Source organism: Uranotaenia lowii, chromosome 2 (assembly GCF_029784155.1).
Source record: "Uranotaenia lowii strain MFRU-FL chromosome 2, ASM2978415v1, whole genome shotgun sequence".
NCBI lineage: Eukaryota > Metazoa > Arthropoda > Insecta > Diptera > Culicidae > Uranotaenia > Uranotaenia lowii.
In genome coordinates, this window is record NC_073692.1 from 213,729,980 (window position 1) to 213,744,054 (window position 14,075).

Genomic DNA, 14,075 nt, shown 5'->3' on the forward strand with positions numbered 1-14,075 from the left:
GAATCTGAATGTTCTTTGGCACCGTCGCCTGTGCCATCTGAGCCAACAAGGTATGCAAACAATAGTGAAGAACAATCTAGCTACCGGAATGGACATCAAAGCAGATCGTCTGGAGTTGTGCGATGCCTGTGTGCGTGGGAAAATGTGTCGAGAGCCATTCAACGGTACCCGAATCAGAGCAACGAGGCCATTGGAGAGAATCCATTCGGATGTATGCGGTCCTATTGATCCCCCAGCCTGGGACGGATCAAGGTTTTTCGTCTCCTTTATCGATGACCACACACACTTTGCCGTGGTTTATTTGATACGCCGGAAGTCTGAGGTTTTCAAGAGCTTTCGGGAATACGAGGCAATGGCAACCGCCATGTTCAACACGAAGATTTCCAAATTTACCGTGGATCAAGGATGTGAGTATCTTTCGAATAGTCAAAAAGATTTTTACTCGCAGAAAGGGATCCAGATCGAGCCAACGGTTGCATACACGCCCCAGCAGAACGGGGTGGCTGAACGGTTCAACCGAACAGTTATCGAGAGGGTCCGAACAGTACTGATTGAGTCCATGGTTCCGAAAGAGATGTGGCCGGAAGCTGTGCTGTCGGTGGTCTATGTGGTGAATCGAAATCCTACCAAGGCGCTACCGAACACAACCACGCCGGCTGAATGTTGGTATAGCAAGAAACCGTCGCTAGGCAAACTCAAAGTTTTCGGCTGTAGGGCTTACGTTTGGGTTCCAAATCAACACCGGAAGAAACTAGACGACAAGAGCCGCGAAATGGTCATGATCGGTTATGCGCCGAATGGCTACCGGTTGTGGGACAAGCAAGCTCGCAGGGTGCGAATTGCTCGAGACGTACGGTTCGATGAAATGAGTTTTCCATATGCTGAAGTCAAGAAAAGCTCCAAGTCGCCGTTGGTCGTGCAACTCCCTTCCGAGCGAGAGGGGGATGAGCTTGAGGTTCCAGGTCAAAGCGATGGCAATATTGATGTTGCTGTCAAAGATCCCATTGATGAGGAAGAGGATGAAATATTCGAAGCAGCTTGTGAGGATTCGAGTGCAGAGAACGCAACACCAGGAGCGCTCCCTTCGCACTTAGAACAGCACGAGTCCGGAGGACAAACGTTGCTGAGGCGCAGCGAACGGGAGCGCAGGCTCCCTGGTAAGTTCCTCAATTTTTTTACCAGTTATAGTGCAAATTCTGCTGGCCCACTCTCTACAGATATACCTGAATCTTTTGGCGATATTTATGACCGAGATGATCGATGCAACTGGTTGAAGGCTGTGGACGACGAATTGCAATCGTTAAAATCCAATCACGTGTGGGATCTAACGCCGTGTCCACGAGGAGTGAAGCCTTTGAAATCCAAGTGGGTCTTCTGCGTGAAGGAAGATGAAGATGGTCGTCCGGTTCGATTCAAAGCCCGCCTGGTGGTGAAGGGCTACTTGCAGAAACCAGGGATCGATTATGACGAAACTTACGCACCAGTGGCCAAACTTCCAACAATAAGGACCGTGCTGGCCATAGCAGTTCAAAAGGGCTACCACATTCACCAGATGGATGTGAAAACGGCTTTCCTTCATGGCGAACTTAAGGAAAGCATTTACATGACTGTCCCCGATGGTGTCAAGGCAGGTCCGAATATGGTTTGTAAGCTGCTTAAGTCGCTTTATGGTTTGAAACAGTCTCCGAGATGCTGGAATCAGAAATTTAATCAACAGTTGCTCAAGATGGGATTCGTCCGCTCACTTCACGATTATTGTTTGTACGTGAAAGTGATGGAGGATGATATCTGGTATCTGATCCTGTACGTTGATGATTTGTTAATCATTGGCCGGAAACGTGATACAATTTTGAAGCTGAAGAAGGACCTATCTCAAGCGTTCCAGATGACGGATTGTGGCGAGGTTCACCACTTTCTTGGCGTGAAGATAACCTACAATCGAGAAGGTGGTGTCCTTAGGTTGTCTCAGGAAGCGCACGTAACAAGGATCCTAAATCGTTTTGGGCTGCAAGATTGTAATCCTGTGAAAACCCCAATGGAGAAAGGCCAACAATTGACGAAGGAAGGAACACCGACTGATGAACCGTATCGTGAATTATTGGGCACCTTGATGTATCTGATGCTGTGTGTACGGCCGGATGTTTGTTTTCCGATTGGTTACATGGGAAGGTTCCAGCAGAGTCCAAATACAGAACACTGGCAATGTTTGAAGCGGATTGTACGGTATTTGCGAGGCACCAGGCAAATGGGTTTGGAGTTCACCAGAAACAAGAATGCACCGAGAATCGTGGGGTACGCAGATTCCGATTGGGCTGCTGATGCTGTGGACAGGAAATCGATTAGTGGCTTCATCTTTAAAGTTTTTGGATGCACAGTGTCCTGGTCCAGCAAGAAACAGACGACCGTGGCAACATCATCGAGCGAGGCCGAATATGTGGCGCTGAGCAGTGCGGCGGCAGAGGCTATTTGGTTGAATGGTCTTCTGGATGATCTTCATATCACATCGGAAGCACCACCTGTAATTTTCGAAGACAACCGTGGCTGTATAGGAATGGCCAAGAACCTTGAGACGAAGCGGAGTAAACACATCGACGTGAAACATCATTTTGTAAGGGACCACATTGCGGAAGGAAGGCTGAAGGTCGAAGCTATCGGTACTAGAGAACAAATTGCCGATATTTTTACGAAACCATTAGAAGCTATCCAGTTCCAGAAACTTCGTAGTTCCCTTGGGTTGACCAATTGAGAGGGGGTGATATCATAGCAATCGGTGATTTATAAGTTTGTTATAAAATCGAGGCAATTCACTCCCACTAACTAGTTACATTACAAACGTCTTAGAATAAAGAAGCTTTTTATAAAACTTCAAGCGTTTCATTCTTTGACCTACAAGAGTTTTCCTTAAATAGCAAGTTAAACGTTTTTTTAAACACGTTAGATATTAAGATGTCAAAATTTTTAGCAAACACTATTATTACAAATTGTTGAACAAATTTAAAAAAAAAGAAACAGATTTAAACATTCATCCGACAGTTTGATTTGTAAATTATTAGCAAAATGGCGGCCTTCAATTTTTCTATCCGGTTCTAAAGTTTGAGCAAGTAAGATGGCGGCCAAGGTGATAAATTCTCACAAAATAAGTTCTGTTCTAAAATATTTCGTCAGTCTGGTGAAGTTCATACATTGCAATGATAAAATTTTAGGTCCTCTACCTATTAAGTTTGCTCCAATTAACGTTCGAATAAAATGAAGTAGGAGAGGGAAGTCTTTTCAGCGTTTTGGTTCATAGCATATAGTGCATAATTGAAATCCATGAGTAATTGCCAGTTAACTACTAAATTTGATTATTCTAACGACCATTGTTGATGTTAGAATTGAAGAAGGTCCCTAAAGTATATGTAGCTAACAAAACCAAAGTATAGTAAACTATAATTGTGATGGAATTCCCCTTTGGAAAAGTGATGGTCTATAGCAAGTGTGACTTTTGATTATTCAAATAAAGAAACCTAGCCTATAGAGTACTAAAGAACCCTGAATTACAGGTGGTTTTCAAATGATATAGCTTCAGGAACGATCATGCTCGTTTCGTTGAATTAAAAGATCTATCAGTATGATAATATTACCTGGCAGATAATTCTTTACCACGGTTCATAGCAAATTATCGATAATTTTTTTTTAGAGAATGATTGAAAGTCCCATTAGGGTTTAACAGTCCCTAAGGGTAAATACAAAAGTGATGATGAACATGAAAGTCCCGTTAGGGTTGACAAGTCCCTAAAGGGTTGTGTACTTAATAAAGCATATTCCCAGAAAGATAATTCTTTACCACGGTTCATAGCAAATTGTCGATATTTTTTTTAAAGAATGATTGAAAGTCCCATTAGGGTTTAACAGTCCCTAAGGGTAAATACAAAAGTGATGATGGACATGAAAGTCCCGTTAGGGTTGAATATAGTCCCTAAAGGATTGTGTACTTGATAAAGAATAATATAGTGAATTACGAACTAAAAAAAAAAAAAAATCGCATTAAGGAGAGCAATTACGAACTAAAAAAAAAAATCTCATTAAGGAGAGTGACGGTCTCTTACAAGTGAGGCTTAATATATTTTTTTTAAAATAGACCTATTAGAGTATGTATAGAGTCCCCAATAGCGTGTGGGCATTCAAATGACTAGCATCAGGAGTGATTATTATTGATTCATTTAATAAATAGATCAGGGTAATAATAGTCCCTGACAGATTATTCTTTACCATGGTTCAGGGCAAATTGTCGCTTAATATCTTTTTTAATTAAGTATCAATGATAGTCCGGTTGAGGTTTAACAGTCCCTAAGGGTTAATGCAAAATTAGGGTTAAACAAAGTCCCTAAATGCTTGTGTATTTAATAAAACAAAATATAGTAAAACACATTAGAGACCGCAAAAAAATATAAGCAAACAAAATAATTGATATCTTGTATTTGGACCGCAGTGTGTTATATGTATGTGTAATACATATGTTATAATGGTTGTAGAAAACCGGGCCCTATATTAGCTTAACTATGCTGACGAAACTTAAAAAGAAAAGGAAGCATTTAAAAATAATCGTAATAAAAAAAAAAAAGGAAAAGAGTTGAGATAGCACTAATGTGTTCGAAAATCATTATTCATTCTTTCAGAAAGCTTGGAAAGCTGAAAACTACGGGCACTAAAGCTACGATATTACGTTTGAAAAAGCAACTTGCCATGGAAAAGTCTCGAAGGATTACAATGGCTAACAAACTGAAACAAATTCGGAATGATAGACAACATTGGGAAGAAGCTTTGGATAATACCGACGGTGGTTTTGGGCTTTTCAGAAAGCATTCTACTATGCGAGAGAATAGTCAGAAAAAGGAAGACTCGATCCTTGTCAACTCAATGAATAATTTGTCCTTTGCGTCGTTGAATATTGGAGAATGTAGGCCATTACCCAACGAAGATGATATCGACCGGAAGTCGTTCGAGCAATGGCACGATTTGCTAGAGACATCAATGAAATTGGCTGGAGTTGATGACGAGATCACAAAAATGCGGTTGTTCCGTATCAAGGCGGGCGGTAAGCTTCTTGAGATTCTCGATGGCACACAATCTACGGCACATGATCTCGACCCGTGTCTGGAGCCTTACTCTGATGCAGTGCATAGGCTTAAAACATATTTTGGCTCAAGGCAATATGCTTTACTCCATCGTCAGAAACTTAGGTCAACGACACAATCCGTAGGGGAATCCGATCTCAAATATGTTAAACGAGTTATTTCCGCTGCCAAGATGTGCGACTACCGCGATGAACTTTTGGTTGAAAACGTAGCAGAAGTAATTCAGCTCCATGCACTCGATGCAAAGATTAGAGAGATCGGTCGCAAAGTTACTAGAAAAGCAAGCTCGTTGTCTGAGCTTGTGGATAAACCCGCATGAATCAGTATTATACAATAACGATTTCCATTATCTTCTTCCCAAGACACACGTAAGATTAGCTTTATAGTTTTGGATTATTGATGTACGATTAAGGTAGTCTTTTTTCAATGAAATGGAATCGTTTGGACGCACTTTACGATACAGCGAACGGGTTGTTAAGTAGAGTAACCATTCATTTTTTTTTGCTTTTTTCTAAATACAAAATGAAGCAAAAAGAAAAACTATAAGTGTTATCGTTATCATATCGTCCGTTTCATGTGTTCTTGGCGCTACATTGTATCTTTATAAGATCTTTTTACGATCAATAATGAAAAAGGAGACGATTCATGTTATTATTTCTTAAAGATTGTATTTTTCATTCAAATACGGTATACAATCAAATCATACATATGTATAATGTGGTCATTATCTTTATGCAAAAAAAAACATTCAAGTCGCCAAATAGTCACGCCCGAGCAGCATTTGTAAGGCCCAATGCTGAGGAGGATTAAATTGTATTCAGGATTCTCGGCCTGCAAAACATAAAAACTTAATAATTTGTAAGAAAATTATACAAAAATCGAACATTTTACCTTCAATAAACGCATCTATCACCTTCGTCGCCTAGTTGGAAACAAAAGTGACTCCTGGATTCAAATGGAGTGCCTGAAAACATGAAACGAATTGTTATAAAAACAAAATATTGTTAAAATTAAAGTTTTCGAAAAATGATATTTTAAAATCAGCTAAGTTAATAGGAACATTATTTGAACTTTTGATATTAAACACTGGCTTGGCTAAAAGAACTGTAAATATATATCACCTTGAATGAACATCACTGTTATATAATTGCAACATTCCAGGGCAAAATTAGCCCTGCCCTCAAGAGAAATTTGAAAATATTAGATATACAATATTATTCAATTTTAGAATTGATTTTAGATAATTATGTGCAATAAAACTTGACTTTAAAATATGCATCGGGTACACTGGGATGAATCATCCAATAGGATGAAAATCCCTGAAAAAAAAAAAAAAAAAAAAAAAAGCATCGGGTACACCACCAAGCAGATTTAAAAGCCAAATCAGATTCTGACCAAGATTCACAATTCATTCATTCAGTCATCCCAAATTCTATTCTAAAATTCTATAATAGAGTTTATTTGATATTTTTTGTACTGGCTCTGAATCGGATTGCTTATTAAAGACTCTTTTTAGTCTTATTTTCAAAAACAGAATTTGGATTAGGTGTGTTAAAAGTTCACATTTTAGATTGTCATACTCATTCTAAAAACCTTATAAATAAGAAAGGATTGTAAGTCTTAGAGAAGTTAAAATCCTTACAAATAAATATTAAAAAATACAAAATAATGTTTCCTTGTTCTACTTTTACAATGAAAAAAAAAAATGGTATTCAACATATGTGTTTCAAGTTCACACTTGAATTGTTTTATATTTCCAAAATCTGATTCTGGAAAACTGATAAAGTAAACTGACTTCAAATATCTCCTGTTTTAAAAAGTTTACCACCTACCTTACTGGAAGAGCTGTCATTTCAAAAGGTCACTATCGCGAATTTCAACTCGACTTAATTGTAACCTGCAGTTTCGAATCTTCTAGAGATTAGTATTCTTCTATCATAGGCCATGTTTTAGAATCCTTCCCAACGGATTTTTTTAGCTCGGGACCGTCTTCAATTTGCATGTTTCCTCCGTTGCTGGCGTATCGGCACTGTGCACATTGTAAGATTCCTTAGGCGAACTTTTCTTACTCTAAAAGAAAAAAAATTAGCAAAAAAAGTAAAAAATAAAAAGCCAAGCAAGACTTACCCAGCGTAAGACGTGTCCCAGCACATTACTGGAGCCGTTTCCTGCCACGCGATTCCGGGAATTTTGGTTGAAATAAGAGGATTTCTGCTTTGGAAGCGTAGGCGACACGAAAATAGGTTGACCTTCTTTACAATGATATGACCTCCAGCCCTGCAGGTTCCGGTTGATGAAGATCTTGCTGCTGGTAAAACATGTTGATCGGTATTAAAATCTAAATTTGTATCCAAAATAAAACGCCAAACTTACTTTACTATGTCCCAAAATACGGTGTAGACTCTGCACAGCACCGGAGCTGGTATCTGCGGACCGATTCCGGCAGTTTATTTTGGGTGGCTCAGATTCTGCGCACCGTAGTGCAACCGTTTGTTTTGCCTCATCCTTTCAGTCAATTTTAGATTACTCTAAACAACTGCATTTTGGGATTCAAGGTTTCCGGAAAACTTTTCCTTCGACGCCACCACCACCAAATCCGCAAATCGCTGCCATCTCCAATTGTACTTTAAAATCCCAAAAAAAAAAAAAAATCTCCAATTGTATTTACAATTTTACACAGACCACAGCTGCTGCCGCTTCTACGGAGCGTAGTGTTGGGGCACTGGAACCGCTCCAGTGTTTGTTCGGCCGGTTGATGAGGATTGTTCCGGCATCTGCTGCACTTTGATGAGCTGTAGGAGGGTTGGAAAAATAAATTATTGTCAAACAAAAAAGCTTTTCCCTTACCTTTATTCCTCGCGTTTGCGGTGCGGGCCTTGATCAGCTTAATCTTAAGTGCTCATGCCATTCGTGGGTTGCCTGGCCAAATTAAGAGGATTTTCCGGAATCTTACGGGCTTACGAATCTAAAGTCGCGCACGCCATTTTTTTTCTTGTTGACAGTGAAGACACACTCAAATACATCTTGAGTTTTGTTTTAAGGATTATTACCCGTATCTTTCAATAATAATTTATTATCATTTCAAGCGAAGACGCATGAAAAATATAAAAGTTAGTAAAAATTAGAAGATTTTAGAACGATTACTCGAATATTCACTATTCGTATAATCAGATCAGAATAATATCAACGATAACGGGTATGATATTTGATTATGCGGGAAGTTCGATCATTTGAGTTGGCCAAACTTAACGAAGAAATTTTTGTAAAAACCCATCCGAGGGCGATCGAATCTACGGTAGCTGCTGTGGTGAGCTCAGATCGCTCTACTTATCGTCCACAATCATATCCGGTTCGTCCCCAACAGAATTTTAGAGGGGGTTATCGTTCTGGTTATCAAACTTTCAGCCGAGGAAATCAGATGAGAGGTAGAGAGGGTCCCAGCAATTGGCGCGTTAATCAAGCAGGTTGGCCATACAATACTGGACCTAGACAACGTGACGTTCCTTCTCGTTTTCCGATAAAACCATCAGTCCCATGTTGGCGTTGTTCGTTGATTGGCCATGAACCAGATGTATGCAGAGTCATCAACAAAGTGTGCAATGCATGCGGTGTTAAAGGTCATATCCTAAAGGCCTGCCCTTCGGCAGCAGCCGAGACTGAGAAGCAAAAGTGTTTCCAACATCGAGTCGCAAAGCCAGGTAGTTCGAATGCACCTAAAATGGGAAAAATATTAGCAGTTAATAAGGAGGAGAGTGACCAAAATATGGATATAGATGAGAACGATGTAAGTGCTAATCATTCAGAATAATTTTTGATACTATTTATCTTACTTTTTTCTTCTCAATGTTCAAATTCAAGTTGAATATTTCATTGATGATTTTAAAATTAAATAAAAAAAAAAAAGGTGAAATAGCAAATGCATTGATTGTTGCTAAGTATGCTCAAACAACATTGGGCTCGACAAGTGATAATTTTTTTTTTCAAAAAAAATCAGAATTTATAGTAAAGATTAATACTATTTCTTTATTGGTTTCTTATGTTGTTTTGAATTGTATTCTTTAATTTGAACTGATAATAAATAAATTAAAAATATTAAAAAAAAAAATGATATTTTGGTAAATACTTGTTATTTTTTTATATAGTGGATAACATTGAATAACGTGCTAATAATTTTCAGACTCCTTTACAAGTACCAAGTGAGGACAAAGAAGGGACGGTTGTTGGTCGAATAGCAGGAGTCCCCGTAAGCTTTTTGATTGACTCTGGAGCAGACGTCAATACCGTTAGCGGCGAAACGTTTACTTTTCTTTATTCTCACAGTCAGTCAAGGGATAAATTGCTAAGTGTATCTCAAGGGTCTGACAAACCCTTGAAAGCATATGCTACATCGAATAATATAACGGTCACGGCAACATTTGAAGCGGAACTCTACATTTCTGAAATTTGGAAAAATTCTACGTAGTCCCAATGGCAAGAGCTCTGTTAGGCAGAAGCACAGCGGTTCGTTACAGTCTGCTTCAAATGGGTCTCAACGTTCCCATCCGGTCTGCTGGCTTAAGTTGTGATACAACGTTTGCTGGGGAAATTTTTTCTATATCGACAGAGGAATTTCCAAAATTTAACATGCCGCCAGTGACAATTTCATACGATACAAGTATGCCACCCGAGTTCACTCTCTGTCCTCGAGACGATCAGTCGCACTTTCAGGAGTGTGCTTGTTTTAATCGAAAAGGCAACTGTTTTTTTTTTTTTTCTATTGGATGTGAAGTGAAGTGAAGTAGTTATGAGTCCTTCACCGGGAGACATTCCTGGTCGGACCATTCCCGAATGGATGGACACCGAAAACCTGCGAGGGAGGCTATATTATATGTTTTTACGAGCTAAACCAGGCCACACACTTCCCAAGAACCCTTTCGTTATTGGGAAGTCGGTAGAGGAGTATGCGGGAAAGGTGGAAGGAGGCTACTACGAAAAGCAAAAACAATGGTATGTCATCAAAATCCGAAGCAAGGACCAAGGTAGGAAGCTTTTTACGTTGACCGCTTTGAAAGATGGCACACCGATTGAGATTGGTCGCCATCCAGAGTTAAACTCGCGCAAATTCGTTGTTTGGTGTAATGAAGTAGATGATATGACGGATAAAGAAATTGAGGTTGAGCTTGCTCCCCAGAAAATAATAAATGTTCGCCGAATAACGAAGAAGATAGCAGGTAAAATCGTTAATACACCTACCCTGGTGTTAACGATAAATTGTACTGTCGTACCAGAATTTATCAATTTTGGATTGCTTAGAGTGAGAACTAGACCTTATTACCCCCAACCGATGTTGTGCCGGCAGTGTCTAACCTACGGCCACCCGAAAATAAGATGCAATAATCCGGTAGCATGTACAATTTGCTCAGCTAACCATGAGAGTGCGAATTGCACTGCTAAAGCTAAGTTTTGCCAGAATTGCAAAAAAAATCATTCGCCTACTGACAAGTCGTGCCCAATATGGGTGTTTGAATCCGCAGCACTGAAACTCAAAACCGAACAGGGAATCACCTTAACAGCCGCACGCAAGAAACTCGAAGAAAATAGTTCAAACTCTACTTATGCCGAAATTGTAAAGCGACAGATTCAACAACACAATATGAACCGAACGAAACATTCAGCCCAGACAGCATCGCAACAGAAAGAAACAAACCAACAAGAAGATCATCAACAGCAGCAGCCAACTACCAAGCAACAACCGAAGAGAGATCACTTCACTGCAGCCACCACAAAACCAAGTCCCGCGTTGGAATCCGATTCCCCCCCTAGGAAGAGAATCACTTCCCAGCCACCCCCTCCCGTGCCGGTCGAAAATGTGGAAGACAAACATCTTCACACAGTTGGGAACAACTGTTCAATCTTGACCCGTTCACGGAGCGCAACTCGCAAAACTTATCCTCATTCCACTTCCCTTCCCAAATCCTGACCTTTCGTCGATTCCTACCCTACATTATTTTGTATAATTGACCCCCGGCCCAATTAAACTTGTAAAAGTAAATGGCCTTAATAAAGAATTATTTGAATAAAAAAAAATAAAAAAAAAGTATGCCACCCTCGAGATGTATATATACTAACATACCTCCGGCGTTTAAGGTAGAAACGGAAAGAAGATTAAGCGATTTGCTAAGGGCTGGAATAATAGAACGCGTTTCTAATGAAATGGACAAGTCATTTTGTTCATCCTTATTGGTTGTCCCTAAGGGAAAGGATGACATTAGGCTGGTGGTTGACCTTAGAGGACCAAATAAAGCCATTATTCGTAATCCTTTCAAAATGCCGACTTTGGAATCCATTCTGGCTAGTTTGGATGGGGCGAAATGGTTTTCGACCTTAGATATGACCAGTGCCTACTTCCATATCGTTCTAGCCGAAGAATCCAGACACCTAACGAACTTTTTTGGAGGCAATGGCATCTTTAGATTTAGAAGATTATGCTTCGGACTAGCCAATGCACCTGATATATTCAGGAATCAATGCAAACTATCGTTTTGCAAGGTTGCCAAGGGGTCCATAATTACTTAGATGACGTCCTTGTTTATGGACGCACCATAGAAGAGCACGACAAGAATCTGAGCGAAGTATTGAGGCGATTACAAGAGCATAACGTTCGAATTAATGAATCGAAATGCGTTTATAAAAAACAATCAGTAACGTTTCTCGGGTTCCGGATTGGCCACGATGGCATGCGCATTGAAGATAACAAATTGAAAGCAATTGAAGATTTCCGAAGACCGATGTCTCAAAACGAAGTAAAAAGTTTTTTAGGAATACTCAACTTTTCAGAAAGGTTTATTCTGAATAGAGCGGAGAAAACGTTCCGACTAAGATCACTAGCTAACTCAGACTCGTTTTACTGGGGACCAGATGAACAGGAAGAATTTGACTTTCTTAAAAAAGAAGCGCTCAACAGCATCAAGCGATTGGGATACTTTCATTACAAGGACAGGACGGAACTGTACGTCGACGCATCCCCGATTGGTCTTGGGGCTGTGTTAGTACAGTTTGATGCAAATAACGAGCCACGTATAATATCATGTGCGTCAAAGTCTCTTACGGAACGTGAAGCTAAATACCCTCAGACCCAAAAGGAGGCTTTAGCTGTAGTTTGGGCAGTTGAACGTTTTAGGTTCTACCTAATCAATCTCAGTTTCACTGTTCGCACTGATTCAGAAGCGAACGAGTATATTTTTGGAATGGGATACAAGACTAGTAAAAGAGCAATTTCTCGTGCAGAGTCCTGGGCTCTACGCTTGCAATGCTTCGATATGCGCATCGAGAAAGTTCCAGGTTGCTTGAACTTGGCGGACGCGTTGTCGCGATTAATAAATGACTCGCAGAAGGATGGAGATTTTGATGAGGACGATAGTAAACATTTACTGTACGCATTAGATGCGGGCACGATGAATATATCTTGGACAGACATTGAGGAAGCGTCGGGAGTAGACGGACAACTCGTAGCGGTTAAAGCAGCAATGATCTCCGGAATATGGCCAAACACACTAAATCGTTTCGAAGCTCATGCAAAAGAGCTGCGCTTTCTCGGTAATACGATTTTTAAGGGCGATAGAATACTTCTTCCTCAAAGTCTTCAGACAGTGGCGATGAAAGCTTCTCATGAAGGTATTCATTGTTTTCAACTGTGGTTGTTAGAATTCTTCGTTAAATGATTATTTCTCTAGGTCACATCGGGATGGCAGCGATGAAGCGTATCATGAGGGAGCACTTCTGGTGGCCTGGGATGAGTGATTCGATTGAAAAATTTGTCAAGCAGTGCGAAACATGTCTACTTATCTCTAGGAAGAATTCTCCTATTCCCTTGTCGAGTCGAAAACTCCCTGAAGGACCGTGGGAGATAATCCAAGCAGATTTTTTGTCCGTCTCTGGTTGTGGATCTGGAGAACTACTAGTTCTTGTTGACACATACTCGAGATACCTTTCGGTGGTGGAGGTACCTAATATCGACGCTAAATCTACGAACCTTGCACTTTGTCGGATATTTTATACGTGGGGTCTTCCGTTAATAATACAGACCGATAACGGACCTCCCTTCCAGGGGCAGGAATTTATCACCTACTGGGAGGATAAAGGAGTTAAGGTGAGAAAATCGATTCCGTTAAGACCCCAATCGAATGGTGGAGTCGAAAGGCAAAACCAGGGGATTATAAAGGCATTGGCAGCAGCAAAACATGACAAAATAAATTGGAAAGTGGCTTTGAAGAATTACGTGCACACCCATAACACGCTAAAGCCACATTCTCGACTGGGAATAACGCCCTTCGAGTTATTAGTTGGTTGGCGTTACAGAGGAGTATTTCCAAGCCTTTGGGAGTCAAAAAATTCTTCGGTAGATAGAGAAAAAATTCAAGACATCGACATGGAATCTAAACATGTGAGCAAAAAATATGCCGATCATCGTCGAGGGGCGAAGGAATCCCTAATTGGCCCTGGAGATATCGTGGTTATGGTCGTTCCTAGGAAAACGAAGACGGATCAAACTTTTTCTAGTGAACGTTATACCGTACTATCTAGGAATGGAGCTCAAGTGGTTATTCAAAGCGACAGGGGTGTGAAATTCCGTCGTTGCGTCGATGATGTCAAGTTGGCGACAAGCGTAGAGATTCAAATCGAAAGTGACTTACCAGACGAACAATCACAAAACGTAGATTTGCAAATGAGGTACGATAACAGCCCAACAGCAACTAGTAGTTCGTGTTCCTTTTTGCCACCTGGTAGTGTTTCCAAACCGCCTGGTTCCGAGGTTGTCGATGTCAACACTTCGGGTGCTGCATCTATCAGGCCACAAAGAAATATCAGGAAACCAGAAAAACTTCGTGACATGTTTTTATATTCGGTGTTCCAGTGATGGGGTCCTGATGCCTGGAAATTGAGAGCAATTAGAAAACCAAACAGCAATCGAAAATACTT

At 40.3% G+C, this 14,075-nt stretch overlaps 1 long non-coding RNA gene across 1 annotated transcript; it reads right to left on the reverse strand.

Annotated features, from left to right (window-relative positions):
* Positions 1-5,854: 5,854 nt before the first annotated feature.
* On the reverse strand, positions 5,855-7,026 carry LOC129746862 (uncharacterized). Its single transcript, XR_008737388.1, has 3 exons — positions 6,950-7,026; positions 6,009-6,081; positions 5,855-5,948 (listed from the first exon to the last, which is right to left on the reverse strand). It is a non-coding gene; the product is annotated as an uncharacterized LOC129746862 (long non-coding RNA).
* Positions 7,027-14,075: the final 7,049 nt, after the last annotated feature.